The sequence below is a fragment of the Vigna radiata genome, chromosome 5 (genome assembly GCF_000741045.1).
Source record: "Vigna radiata var. radiata cultivar VC1973A chromosome 5, Vradiata_ver6, whole genome shotgun sequence".
NCBI lineage: Eukaryota > Viridiplantae > Streptophyta > Magnoliopsida > Fabales > Fabaceae > Vigna > Vigna radiata.
Window position 1 is genome coordinate 5,249,718 of NC_028355.1, and position 15,072 is coordinate 5,264,789.

At 36.1% G+C, this 15,072-nt stretch overlaps 1 pseudogene; it reads left to right on the forward strand.

The window, feature by feature from the left end:
- The window catches only part of LOC106760110, a 7,221-nt pseudogene extending 4,266 nt beyond the window's left edge, over positions 1-2,955 (forward strand).
- Positions 2,956-15,072: the final 12,117 nt, after the last annotated feature.

Consider the following 15,072-nt stretch of genomic DNA (forward strand, 5'->3'; position numbering starts at 1 on the left):
GCTAAAACACTCAGAACTCTTTGAGAAGTGTGTGTTCTTGTTTGGCTTGTGAAACTCTTGTCTGTGGAGCTGGTGAAGTGCTACTACGGTGACAGAGGAAATAGTTGGTTCATCCTTGGTGCCTCTGAGGAGGTGTTTGGAAGAGGATCATCCTTCGTGAAGTATTCGGAGGAGGTGTTTCATCCTTCGTGAAGTATTCGGAGGAGGTGTTTCATCCTTCGTGAAGTATTCGGAGGAGGTGTTTCATCCTTCGTGAAGTATTCAGAGGAGGTGTCTCATCCTTTGTGAAGATTTAGAGGAGGTGCAGGTTCATCTCTTGTGGTATCAAGAGAGGTGGTTTCTAAACTCTTACAAATTGTTTCTTTGTGATTGTAATTTGTAATTGTTTTGTGATTAGTGAACTGTTTATCTTGGTTTGAGATAAGNNACTGGACGTAGGATTGGTAAGATCCGAACCAGTATAAAATTATCTGTGCAAATTTCTCTCAACCTTACTCTTTTATTTATATTTATTATTTGCGTAGTAAGTTAAATTGAGTAGAAATTAAAAGGCACGCGTTTGTTTTAAAACCCCTCTTGGTTTGTTATTCCACGCTAACAATTTCGCTGCAGTCGATTCTAACAAAAAGAGGTATGTTGATTGTTGCTCTCTATGTAGATGATTTGATTTTCATGGGAAGTAAAATTGAGCTGGGGTAAGAATTTAAAGAAGTGATGAAGAGGGATTTCGAAATGACCGATCTAGGCATGATGAAATATTTTTTGGGTTTGGAGGTCAATCAAAGCTCAATGGGGATTTTTGTGTCTCAAAAAATGTATGCTGAAGATATACTGAAAAAGGCAAAGATGATTAATTGTAATCCGATTTCTACTCCAATGTAACCTGGCACTATGTTATCAAAAAATGGAGAAGGGGATTGTGTTGATGCAAGTAGATATCGAAGCTTGATTGAGAGTCTTAGGTACTTAACAACCACAAGGCCAGACCTTATGTTGAGTGTGGGAGTCACAAGTCATTTTATGGAGGAGCCAGGATATTCTCATTGGAAAGCATTGAAGCGGATATTAAGGTATGTAAAGGGAACTATGTCTTTCGGATTATGGTATACTAAGTCGGATAATTACTGGCTTAGTGGGTATTCAGATAGCGACTGGTGTGGAGATGTGGATGACCGAAAGAGTACAACTGGCTATGTTTTCTTTATGGGAGATACAACATTTACTTGGCTCTCAAAGAAACAACCTATTGATGCACTATCAATGTGTGAGGCTAAATATGTTGCAGCATCTTTGAGTGTACGACATGCAATCTGGTTGAGAAACCTGTTGAAGGATCTGGAGATAATCTAAGAAGAAAAAGTGTTAATTTGAGTAGATAATAGATCAACAATTGAATCAGCAAAGAAACCAGTCAATCACGAAAGGAGCAAACATATTGATGTCCGTTTTCATTTTATCCGGGAAAAGGTGAAGGAAGGGAGCGTGGAACTTGAACACGTTGAAAGCAAAAAGCAAATAGCTGATATATTCATGAAGCCATTACCTACAACACCCTTTCAGGAATTAAGAAAGTTGATCGGGATGAAAGAAGAAAAAAATTTAAGTTTATGGGGAGGTTTTATTAAATAAACTTCAATTAAAAAAAGGATTTATTTGTTTATTTAAATTCGGTTGCAATAGCAACAAGGTAGAAGATTTATTATTTTAAAAGTTCGATTATTAAGGAGATATTTTAGCTTTTCTGTTTAGGGGTTGATTTTAAATTTTATTTGACGTTGTGTAAGTGGCTATTTAATAGTCTTTATCTAAATCAATGAAGCAGCACATCTTCTCGCTTCACCAAAATCACCCTTACCGTAAATCAACACCTTGTTGGCATTCGCGGGCCTTGCCGTCACTCAAGACAAGTTTTGCAACAGTTGCCTAACATGGAACTGCCTTTCTTGGAGAAATCCTAGAGCTTCATCACTGCACTATCTGTGCCATGCCACCTAGGTCACTGCCGCACCATCGTCGGCGACCGCCTCCTGCACTAGATCACTCAACTGTTAAACTTGTTGACTACAGTGCTGCCAACAAACTGTACTACATAGCTCAACCATCGAGTTCCATCTTGTTCAATTGGAGCACCATGTCCACTTTCGCTCTGTTCATAACTACCGTCATCGGAGTTGACGAAACCATTTATAGGAGGCACGACTTAACTATCGCACTCTATTTTGTTCGGTCTGCAGTCATCATGATTTGTCCTCTCTGCCACGAAGTTTCTCTTCCTTTTTCTTCCTAAAATTTTGAATGTAAGGTTGTAAAAGCTTCTTGTCAACGGTGGCGCACCCAATAGTGTCGAATTGCAAAAGGGAAGAAGTTTTGATCGAATCAGCTTCCTTAGACGCAGAATCAGCTTTGAACTCCTCACATTTGACGACGCCGGATTTAATCTCTCGAATATTTGTATGTTTGCCAGCTCTTTGACTCCAACAGGGAGGGGAATATCTCAGTGTTTCCTAAGTCCAACCAAGGCACTAGCTTCAACCACTGCCACAATGGTTTTAAACTTATTAGTCTGACCTCGAATCGCCCGTCCCAAGAGCCCATACAACTTGAAGCTTTGACAACTCAATCTTATCCGTCTTGGCGACACTTTTCAACCCTTTATTGTGTAGAGAAATTCTTAGCCCTTCAACAACAATTCAGAAAGGTTATTGCCATCAACGTCGCCACAACGAATGACTGACACAACTGCCAAAACAACCGGAAACGAGACTGTCTCTTACAAAGAAGGAAAAATTGCAGAGTCATTTTAATTTCATCGAACTGGCCTTTGATGCAGGGGAGAAGAAACTCTGCCAAGAAACTGCATTTCTTTTCCGGAGCGAAGGCCCCCTTCCTCCGTCAAGCAAATCAGATGAGAAAGGGATTATTCTAGAAGATGATAGGGAAAGAAGACTACCGTGACTCAGCAACGTGGCACGAAGCAAATACAAAAAGATGAATAGATTCCGATTGCGACAATGTCGAACAGGCTCCAACACAACGTGAATAGATTAAGCATCAAACCACTAGCATACCACATCGCCCGATAGCCCTAAACCTAAAGCCTGTTGTGAATGCTACCAACCCTAATTTTCCAATGACAAAGGCGGCACAGGACTGGAGAAAGGCTCTCTCGATTTCGATGACGTCAGCGACCTTGGTCTTTTCACTAATGGCAATAGCCAACTTGACACGTTCGCCTCGGGGAAACCGTCGAATCTGATGGAGAATTGATGGACGAAGAGGTTCTCGCTACCGCACAGGATGAGCTCCGTCGCCTCTCCATAACAATCGTTGAGGTCAAGATCGTGCGCCCAGGCATTGGTCTCGTGGACCGGCAAGTGTAGAGCCACCGCGTTCTCGATAGCACTGACGCAGGCAGCATCGAGAGCCGAAATTTGAGCCAATACTATTATTTACTCGGATTGATTGAGTGCTTATTTTCTCAAAACATTTTATGTTCTTTTATTGCTTTCTTTTCTTGCCTCATGAATTATTGTGACATTCAACAACTCAAATGAAAGTGGTGAAGCAAAATGCATAGACAGAGGGAGGCGAGCATTCCTCTGCTTCAAACTACAAGAGTTTCATCTTGTCTCGGATAGCAAATTAAAAGTAAACACATTTCGGGCATTAAACTTAGCTTATAACCAAATTACTGGCAAGATACCCGAGAGGCATCAGACCACTATCTGAACTGGAGTTTTAATCTTTGGAGGAAAATTCTTAGAGTATATCTCATGTGGAAACGTCACGACTCTAAACTTGGTCACTTTGGATCTATTCAGTTAAAGGGCACACTTACATATTTTTGGAAATCCATAAACCGAGTGATCTCACTTATTTGATCATCCAATTTCTCGTGCAGATGACAGGTCTCTACAGAAAAACCACTCCACCAACTACAACACACTGTTTAACGATCCTGGGTGGCAAGACGACAACGATCGACTATGGTCTTTTAGTGACCAGCTCACTAGCAATCCTGAGCGGCCAACTGACCAGCTCACTTGTGTCTTCTAGTGATCTACTAACTAGAATTCCCAAGCGACCATACATTGGCGATAGACTATGATCTTCTAGTGACCAGCTCACTAGCAATCTTGGGCGGCCAAGTGACAAGCTCACTTGTGTCTTTTAGTGATCTACTCACTAGCAATCCCGGGCGGCCATACGAAGGCGATCAACTATGATCTTCTAGTGACCAGCTCACTAGCAATCCTGGGCGGCCAAGTGACCATCTCACTAGTGTCTTCTAGTGATCTACTCACTAGCAATCCCGAGAGACCATACGAAGGTGATCAACTATGGTCTTCTAGTGACAAGATCACTAGCAATCTTAGGCGGCCAAATGACCAACTCACCTGTGTCTTCTAGTGATCTACTCATTAGAAATCCCAGGCGGCCATACGAAGGCAATAAGCTATGGTCTTCTAGTGACCATCTCACTAGCAATCCGGGGCGCCCAAATGACTAGCTCACTTGTGTCTTCTAGTGATCTACTCACTAGTAATCACGAATGGCCATACGAAGACGAATGACTATGGTCTTCTAGTGACCAGCTCACTAGCAATCCTGGGCGGCCAAGTAAGCATCTCACTTGTGTCTTCTAGTGATCTACTCACTAGCAATCCGGGCGGCCATACGAAGGCGATCAAGTATGGTCTTTTAGTGACCAGTTCACTAGTAATCCTGGGCGGCCAAGTGACCAGCTCACTTGTGTCTTTTAGTGATCTACTCACTAGCAATCCTGGGCAGCCATACGAAGGCGATCAACTATGGTCTTCTAGTGACCAGCTTACTAACAATCCTGGGAGGCCAAGTAACCAACTTACTTGTGTCTTCTAGTGATCTAGTCACTAGCAATCCTGGGCAGCCAAGTGACCAGCTCACTTGGGTCTTCTAGTGATATACTCCCTAGCAACCCTGGGCTAACATACGAAGGCGATCAACTATGGTCTTCTAGTGACCAGCTGACTAGTAATCCTTGGCGGCCAAGTGACTAGCTCACTTGTGTCTTCTAGTGATATATTCACTAGCGATCCTGGGTGGCCATACGAAGGCGATCAGCTATGGTCTTCTAGTGACGAGCTCACTAGCAATCTTGGACGGCCAAGTGACCAACTCACTTGTGTCTTCTAGTGATTTACTCACTAGAATCCCGGGCGGCCAGGCGATGACAAACACCTATGTTCTTCTAATGACAAACTCTCTAAACTCTCCAAGCGGTCGAACGCCCATCAACGAACTCAAGACAACCACAATTAGCATCCTTTTGCGTCGTTTTTGGAGCCTTCGCATTTTCAAACCCTACGCGACTCTTTCCAGTCTCTCAACTTGGGAGGCTTGTGTACTATATAGGATCAGCCGACAAGAAACCGAAGAGATCGGCCGTCTGGACGAGGTTGTCGATCGGCCTGGTAGACGCATTGAAATGCATTAATGGGTAATTAATGTGAGTAATTACCGTATCATACGCATATACATTACATTTATGAATTATTGGCAAATATATTATTTGGGATACACTAGATATATGACATTAAGGTAATTAACGAGTTATATGGCATGAAAATATATTTCATTAATGACATTCAATAGGCTGGACAAATGGAAAGCCTATAAATGCAAGGTGAATGATCAGGTAAGATCATCTTTACATTATACTTTGAATTAATTCCGAGGAAGCACTAAGAGAATTAATTCCAGGAGCTAAAAAGGTATGTCACCTCTACACTCTTGTTTTTCTCTTTACATTATACTTTGAAGTTATTTTCTTTTCCAAAGATATTTTTTTATTACGCACACACAATAATGTTTTCTTAAATCATGAATTTTTGAATATAAATACGAGTCGGCCTATAGCTTATTTCTTTTCTTTTTTCACCTTTTTTCTAAAAACGAAAAGAATACGAAATATTTAAAATAAAAAAAAATGTCAGTTTTGTTAAATCAAACCTTTTTTACCAGAACTACGGGATCCCTAATTTTCCACTATGAATGGAGATACGTTGTAGCAAGGTCAATCCTTGTTGGGTTCACTTTTCAAAAATTTCAAACAATTTATAATAATTTTTAAACAAACTCATAAATCTTTTTCTAGATAAAGAACTATGCGATCCCTGATTGTCCATTATACATGGATATATGTAGGCATAAGATCAATCCTTGCCGGGTTCATAAAACAAAAAAATATTTTTGTTTCACAATAATTTCTTTTATTTTATTTTACTTTTATTTTTGGGGAAAATTAAATATTTTGGAAAACCACGTTAATTTTATACATTTAATTAAAGGTACTGCCTTTGGGCAGGCGCGGTAAGGTGCTAACACCTTCCTTACACGTAACCGATTCCCAAACCTGAAAATCTCTTTTTCGTAGACCATGCTTATATTTTAGGGTTTTTTCATAGTTTTTGCATAATAAAATACGGTAGCGATGATAACGGTCTAAAAACCATTTTTTTATACTTAATTTGATATCAAAACACACCCTTTATGGCTTAGAATGAGCTTAGAATCAAGTAAAACACTTAGTTGAGTCACATGAGAGTCAAAAGTTGTTTTTAGATATATTATGGTTGTTTTGCATTGTTTTGTAGGGTTTTGATGAGAATTGAAGATGGAAGTGAAGTAGGAAGGACTTAGACTCAAGAAAAAAGGAGAAAAAGGAAGAAAAGAAGAGTCAAAGTCACCACTCAACGCTATTTTCCAGCGCTGAGCGCCATACTCGAGGGAGCAACCACTGCCTCTCGCTCAAGCGGTGCCGTTGAGCGTCTAGGAGATTAGAGGGAAACCGCTGAGCGGTCAAATTAGGCGTTGAGCAGTGGAATGTTGGGCTTGGGCTTAAATTCTGTTACTTTTATGCGTTATAAATAGCCCCAGTGCGGCCTTCAGAGTATTCTTTTGGCAAGCAGAGACGTCCAGAGCACTTCTACACTCCTTGGAGACGGTTTCTTGGATGCTTAGGCTCCAATTCATCAAATCTAGGGTTTACTCTTCCATTCTTCCATTTAATTTCATCTAGTTTCACCATGTCCATGGTGAACTAAACCCTTTGTTGTTGGGGAACAATGTAATCTTTTGAAATTCTCTTATATTGAAATTCTTGTTTTATTCATATGCTTGCATATGCTTATATTATCAATTGTTGGGTTTCTTATCTATGCTTAATGCTTTTATCATTTAACTCATTCGGTAAAAAGATATTTGCCTTTGTCGATACGGAGACGTACGGGGAAGTCATGAACTGATAGTGAATTCCTTTATTAAGCAATACCGCTTAGAGATAGGGGTAGGACGATCAATTGTATTTTGCTTTTGTGATAAATGCATTGCTAATTACTTAGGTTGACTACAAATAGTAAACTACTAGTTAGTAATAGGCTCTTTATGCCGAGAGATCGGGTTTAGGGTAGGCATAGAAAGTTTGCATGACAATTAGATGATTAAGCGAATTTAATAAGAAAAGTAGATATAAGAGAGCGAATAAGATGAAATTGTAAACCCCAACAACTCCATTCATTCATATCTTTTCTTTGCCCATTGAATCACTTGCATTTGCATGTTTATTTTTGTTCTTTGTACTAAACACTTACAATCAATTCTTTTCAAGTCTTATAAGATCAATTTACATGAAAGTTAAGGCATGAGAGTCCTTTGGGAGACGATACTTAGACTTACCGTTTATATATCACTTCATAACGATCTGGTACACTTGCTAGGGGCTTAACAGGCGACTCCTAAATTTTTTTCTTAAACCCGTTTTATTTTCGGTTTCCCGTCCCGTCGCGATCCCGATTGCGAGAATTCGCATAAGAGAAGAAGGAGCATTTAGGAGAAGTCTTGACCTTAGACCCGTTCGACAAAAACACTTCTAATGTAGTATGTATCTAGTTTGAAATTTTTCTTTTAAATGCTTGGATGTTTGATTTGATAAACTTTGACAAATAATAGTTGTTTTTATTGTGTTATTCAAAATGTATACTGCAACATTTTGTAAGAACTTCTTTTATGAAAAGTAATCGTTTAGGTTGGAAAATTCTTGTATTTGGAAATAAAACAAAATTGCATGTTTTTGTAAGAGGATCGTTTAAATGAAAGAAGAGATAATTGCACAAGTATTTTTATACTGGTTCGCTCCAACTAAGCTATGTCCAGTCTCCTCCGTAGAGGGTTCCACTATAATCTTCACAAGATTACAAATGAATATTCACACCACTCCTAGTCTCTGAGTATTCTCATCGCTCCTGATCTCTAAGTATTCGAACCACTTCTGGTCTCTGAGTATTCACACCAATCCTAGTGTTAGAATTTTGTGCCTATATTTCCTTGAGTATTTGCACCACTCCTAGTATTAGACTACCACACCAAGATTTCCTTTGAGTATTCGAACAACTCTTGGTAATAGACTACCACGTCTAGATTCCTCAACTCAAACTCAATTTAGTTGTAAGTACTTTGATGCTCTTTAGAAGTGCAATCAAAGATTGCTTACAAGTCGTTCAGACTATAATTCTCACTTAGAGGATGTAAATACAATACAAAGCAATCTAAACATTTGCATATGTTTCTTTTTTTTCCTCTTACAATTGTAAGCAATATAACAATGCAACTTGAGAGTATTTCTTTTCTCTTTTTGCTCTTTTTTTTTCTTTTCTTTTTCTCTTTTTCAGTTCAGATGTATTCTTTTTCTTGAGTTCTTTCTTTTCTTCTCTTTTGAATGCCTTTTAGGATGGATATTTCATTTTAAGTTTCTTACTTGACCATCCTCTTAAGCTATCATCTTGATTTTTCTTTTTGAAAGCTCTTATATTTAAAGTCTTAATGAATATATGTCCATTAAATTGAGCTTTTAGCCTTGATACTCGTGCTTTATCTTTCTTCTTCGTACAACAACTGTTGGGTAAGTCAACTTATCAAAGCAGACATACTTTTCCAATACTTTGCTTGAAGTAGGTATTACGTTCTTTTTAGGCATGACTTCAAGTGAAGAAAATTTTGTGAATATCTCCTTTGTCTCTAACGTCCACTTTTGACATTTGATTTATAGCTCCATGTAGAGCTGTCAAAATGGGTCACCCGGCCTGGTCCACCATAGGTTGGTCAGTTATTGAGTCAACCCAATGCGACTCCTTTATTAGCGAGCCAAAAAAATTCGAACTCGACCCAACCCACTACGGGTTGGTAGATAAACGGGTTCGGATTTGGTCAGATTCAAATTTTTTCAGCTTGCAAATAAATAAACCGGGTTGAATTTACATACTAATTAAGTGGCCAACCCATGATGGGTTGGGTTAAGTCGGACCAATTATCCGTTTTGACAGTTCTATTTAATATTAACTTTTATTTATATTTTACTTCATTTTTCTCATCCACACAATCTTTATTTTTCTTTTACTTTTTCTATAATCCACATAAAGTATTGAAGTTGCATGATTGCCTTGGCGTGCCCGGTGCCCAGTAAAGTAGTTATATGCGTGTAACACGTGTTTTTTTTTTTCTAGTTTTCTCCTTCATAAAAATCCTTTTTAAACTTTAGAAAATAATTTTAATTTAAACATATACTATAATATGATTGATAAATAACTATGAAGACAACTGCTTTTTCGCAGCTGTCGACAACCTTAAGTTGTCGTTTTATGATCTGTTATTTTTCAATTATGAGGAATCACGTCACTTTCCTACAGGTGTAATAAAAGATATGAAAAAGGTGGAAACAATAATTGAAAAGAAATATCTTATTAAACTCCTATTATTTATTAAACACAGAAAAACATATTTTTTAAAACTTTTCCGAAAAAACATTTAATAAGATTTTAAGAAATTATTAATTATGCTTTATAGTGATATAAAAAATTTAATAAAAGCTATTAAAGGAGAAAAAAATAAAGTACAATTTTTATAATAAAGTACAATTTTTATATTGTTCTATTTGCTTAATTTTTATATTGGTCTATTTACTTCAGTTACATCATGTTTTTTTTTTTTTTTTTTTAAGAAATTTCATTAATTTTATCAAAGATTACAACAAATTTAACTCACTCTTTGTTACAGGTATTAAAACTAATTTTGGTTTTCAAGTCGGTCCAAACTAGTTCGAATATTATAAATCATTATTGTCTTCCTTAGTCAATCCTCACTAGTTTGAGTATTATAAATCACTTTTGGTTCCTCTAGTCAATCCTGACTAGTACGAGTATTATAAACCACTTCCCCTAGTCAATCTTTACTAATCCGAATTTATCCATTCCTGGTTGTTGAGTATTATGACCATTCTTGGTACCCAAGTATTGTTGACCAGTCTTAGTTCTCTAGTCTAACTTGACTAGTACATGAACAATATGAGTGTTTTAATACAAACACACTTGGTGTTTACAGATTGAGTAAACTCTTATGGATAAGATTACAAAGATATAAATCAATCTCTGAACTCATCAGGTTTTTTCTCCTGAGTTGAACAACATTAGACAATATAAGCTCATGAAATTCTTTCTCTCTTTTCTTTTCTTTTCTTTTGTTTTCTGCTTCTACTCTTTCTTTCATTTTGACCACTTCATACATTGTAGACTTGGAGATGAAGTAGACAAATAGATGTAACGATAACTTTTTCTTCATATTTTCTTTTGCTTGAACTTGCTTTCATCATTTTTCTTTTGGTTGAAGATCATTAGATGATGTATGTGTCAACACCCAATTTCGTCCGGTTCAATAAATAATAAAACTTGATTTTATTTTTGTCTTATTTTATTCTTATTTTGTTATTTTTAATTTTTATTTTACTATTTGATATTTGATTTAATTTTTTATTTTTTTATTTGATTTGATTCTGTTTTGGAAAAAAGAAAAGAAAAAAAAGAGAACAAAAAAAAAAGAACAAAAAAAGAAGAAAAAAGGAAAAATAAAAACAAAAGGAAAAAAGGAAGGAAGGAAAAAATAAAAAACGGGGTGCACGGGAATAAAATGATAAGAAAAGAATGGTGATTAAATGGGAGAGGTGCTTCACGTGATTTTCTTGAAAAAATGGTGCAATAGGCCCATAAGCAATTAATATTAATGCATGATAGATCACTTTAGAATATTTTTGAATTTTTTTTTATTTGGTAATAATTTGAATCAACATTTACAAGCAATAATTAAAAATAATAATATATTGATTGATGCATTCAATTTCTTCCTAAAAAGAAAAATATGATTTCCTTGTAAATGGATAATTTTCTAACAATTATTTATTTTTCTTCAATCAAGACCATTTATTTTCCTATTTTGCTAATTAACAATTAATTCGCCATTAAGGCAGGATCCCAAAAATATTACAAATGTAGGTATATAAACATGCACCTTGTAAGCCAAAAAAGAGAATAGGATAAAACTTCAAGAAGAGAGCATAAGGGAACAAAAAAAAAAACAGAGAAAGAGAAAATTCAATTTCAAGAAGAGAATGTAAGGGAACAAAAGGAAAAGGGTTGCATGCACCCTAATTTTCTCTACACCTATACTTTTGTCTTATTTCATGATTTTTTTATTTTCTATTATTTGATTATTAGGTTTTATCGCATATAACCCCCTGTGATTTTATATCTTCACATTCCTTGTTTTTTGTAATTTTGTTTATAAGTTTGTTTCATTACTGTACTTCAATACTTATTGCACATGCTTTCAATACTATAAAATAAAGAAATAAAAAAAAAAGAGAAAAATTATAAAATAAAAAAAAAGTAGGTTTAGAGATTCTTACGACATCTTTCTTTTTAATAATTAAATATGGTTTTAAGTTTGTTCTTTTTTTATTATTCTTTAAATATTTCTTAAATGAAAAAAGATAAATTTTCAAAATATAAAAAATAGTTTCTAGTATTTTTTTCTTTAATTCTTAATATTTTTTTTAGCTGTAATTTATTTTCTACCTTTTAGTCTTTCCTTAAAAAATACTTACATTGTTTTANATATTTACATGAAAACATTATTTTGATATTATAAATAAAAATTAATAAAAATGAAAGATAAAAAAATATATAAAATAATAATAAACAAAAATTATTTCAAAGGGTTTAAGCACACGTGCGACCATTCGCGTCAACCTTGTGTTGAAAGCCTTTTATTATTCTTCTTAAAATTAAACAAAAATTATTTCAAAGGGTTTAAGCACACGTGCGACCATTCGCGTCAGCCTTGTGTTGAAAGCCTTTTTCTTATTCTTTTAAAGTTAAACAAAAATTATTTCAAAGGATTTAAGCACACGTGCGACCATTCACGTGAGCCTTGTGTTGAAAACCTTTTTCTTATTCTTTTAAAATTAAACAAAATTTATTTCAAAGGGTTTAAGCACACGTGCGACCATTCGCGTCAGCCTTGTGTTGAAAACCTTTTTTCTTATTTCTTTTAAAATTAAACAAAAATTATTTCAAAGGGTTTAAGCACACGTGCGACCATTCACGTCAGCCTTGTGTTGAAAACCTTTTTCTTATTCTCTTAAAATTAAACAAAAGTTATTTCAAAGGGTTTAAGCACACGTGTGACCATTCGCGTCAGCCTTGTGTTGAAAACGTTTCTCTTATTCTTCATTTTCCCAAAAAAAGTTAGAAAATCCAAATCTTGTCCAAAACAAATTCCTCAAACAAATTTCCCAAACGATTTTCTAGAACTACGTAACCCTGATTTCTCATTTTGAGAATACGTAAGAGCAAGGTCAATCCTTGTCGGGCACAAAAAAAATAAAAAACATTTTTGTTTCTTTAGAATTTTATTTTTAGCGATAATTAAACATTTTGAAAAACCACATCAAGTTTGCGCATTTAATTAAAGGTACTGCCTTAGGGCAAACGTTGTAGGTTGCTAATACCTTCCCTACACGTAACCGACTCCCGAAACCAGAATCTGGTTTTCATAGACTAAGCCTTATCTTTTTTATGGTTTTTCCGTAGTTTTCCAGAATAAACTATGGTGGCGACTCCAAATCTCTTTTCAAAACCATGTGTTCTTTTTGGATCGTCGTCCCATCGCGATTTTGATTGTGACAGTATGAAATGTGGTAGAGTAGAGCTAATGTTTTATGATCTTTCTTAAGGATACTTTCTCCTTTTCTTTTTCATTTCTCAATTCTTCTCATACCTTACTTCAACCACACCTTTTTCTTTAGTTGATATTCTTTATATATAATACCTCTAAAAAGATGACTGTGAGACATAGAAGTTGACCTCAGGAGAACAAATAGCCTTTAAATGGGAAGTCAAACTTTAGTCTACTTTGTAAGGGTCAGAGTTTTTTCTCACAACCTTAAGCGAAATTAAGCTTGTACGATGTGACATAATAGATGGCTTCAAGGGAAACATTCCCAAAATGTTCTTCTTCTCTCGCAATGTCTTTTTCTTGGGTGTAGTGATTCTACTCATATCTTTCTAATTTATCGATATACATGAATATCAAGAAACCAAATATACAAGCATCAAAGTACTTTATTGTACATGCATTAAATGTTTTTAATGTTGATAAGCATTATACAGTGTAATGATTATGTGTTCAAGACATTTTATCATTTATCACTTCATTCATAAATGCCTCATTTTGTAAGACATACAACATGTATAATCATGATATGGTATCAACATAATATGCTTTTTAAAAGGCTACAACCTTTAGCGGTCATTCATCACACGATGTTTTCTCTAAAAAGCTTTTCTTGAGATAACACTGTATTGAATAAAAATTTCTTTAAGCTTTAGTGTTATATAAGAGATAGACTTTTGTTTTCATGAGACGCTAACTTCTTTTAGTCATATAGTCTAGATGATTTCGAAGAGATATACTTTCTTTCAGACGTTATTTATGATTTTCTAATTCATTTAGACAACTTGGTCTAGAAAACGTTATTTATAAGCTTGCCTTTAAACATTATAACATATTTCTTTCTTAGACACTACTACTTTAACTAGCTTTTACATTTTGATCATATATAAACGTTAGGATATTCTTGTTAGAGGTTTTCTATCTTTTAATGTTAATATGAGTAATAGTTCTCTTAATGAGATGTCTATCTTTCATCTTGCTTTACTTTTAGACATTCTATTGATTAGGTGTTTACATACGTTTTTCAATATCGTTTAACATCCTTCTTTAGATGATACGTTTCATAAAACTTCTGTTTGATAAAAATGTTGTTTGAGTCACAAAGGGACCCTTGTGACGAGTTGACTATTCAAATGTTGTTTGTTACATCTATTAGATGATATATTTAAAAAAACATTTTCTTTCCTTAGACACTTTTTTTATAACCAATATTGAAATTACAAGAAAACATTAGAACGGGGGTTGAATAATGTTCTGGGAAAGTGTGCGAGTGAGGACAAAGCACACTGGAAAGTCTCGTGGTGATGTGTGGGGGCAGTCAACAGTCCCTGTAAGTTGTCGGGGCGTTACATGACGCAGCCAATAATGTGCCGCCATGTGTCAACCCCTTTCTCCTCCGAAATTAGGGTTTGTAATTGGGGAAAAGGGCTTCCTGCGCCGCTTGTGATTGCCCAAGACATGGAGACGCTTTCTTCTTTCTCCTATGGAGGCGTTGCGAGGGAAACGCGCATCTGGTTCGTGTATCTGATTCGCATTGGGGCTGCTCTAGGTTATTTGGGATTTTGGGCTGGTTTTTCTAAGTGCTGGTTCGATTGTGGTGGTGCAATGGTGATTCTGCAGGTGTGTGCGATTGCGGCTTGCTCGCGACTGTTGATGCAGAAACTGTGACGTCCATGGTAGCCGGTGACAAGGACGGTGTTGCGGAGATGATGGAGTCACGACGACCATGGAAGTTTACGATTTCTGCGTGTGGAAGATGGACTCATGGTTGGTGCGATTTCTGCGTGTGGAGAGGCACGAACCTGCGAGGTATGACAGCTCGACTTTGATGGTGGTCCAGAGAAGGCGTTAGCAGCGCGAAGAAGATGAAGGTGATGTGATCTTGGATCTCGCGGTGGAGATTGATGGTGGCAAAGCTGGGTTCCATAACGTTGATGGTCGCGAACGGTGGTCGTGGCGTCTCTACTGAAGAGG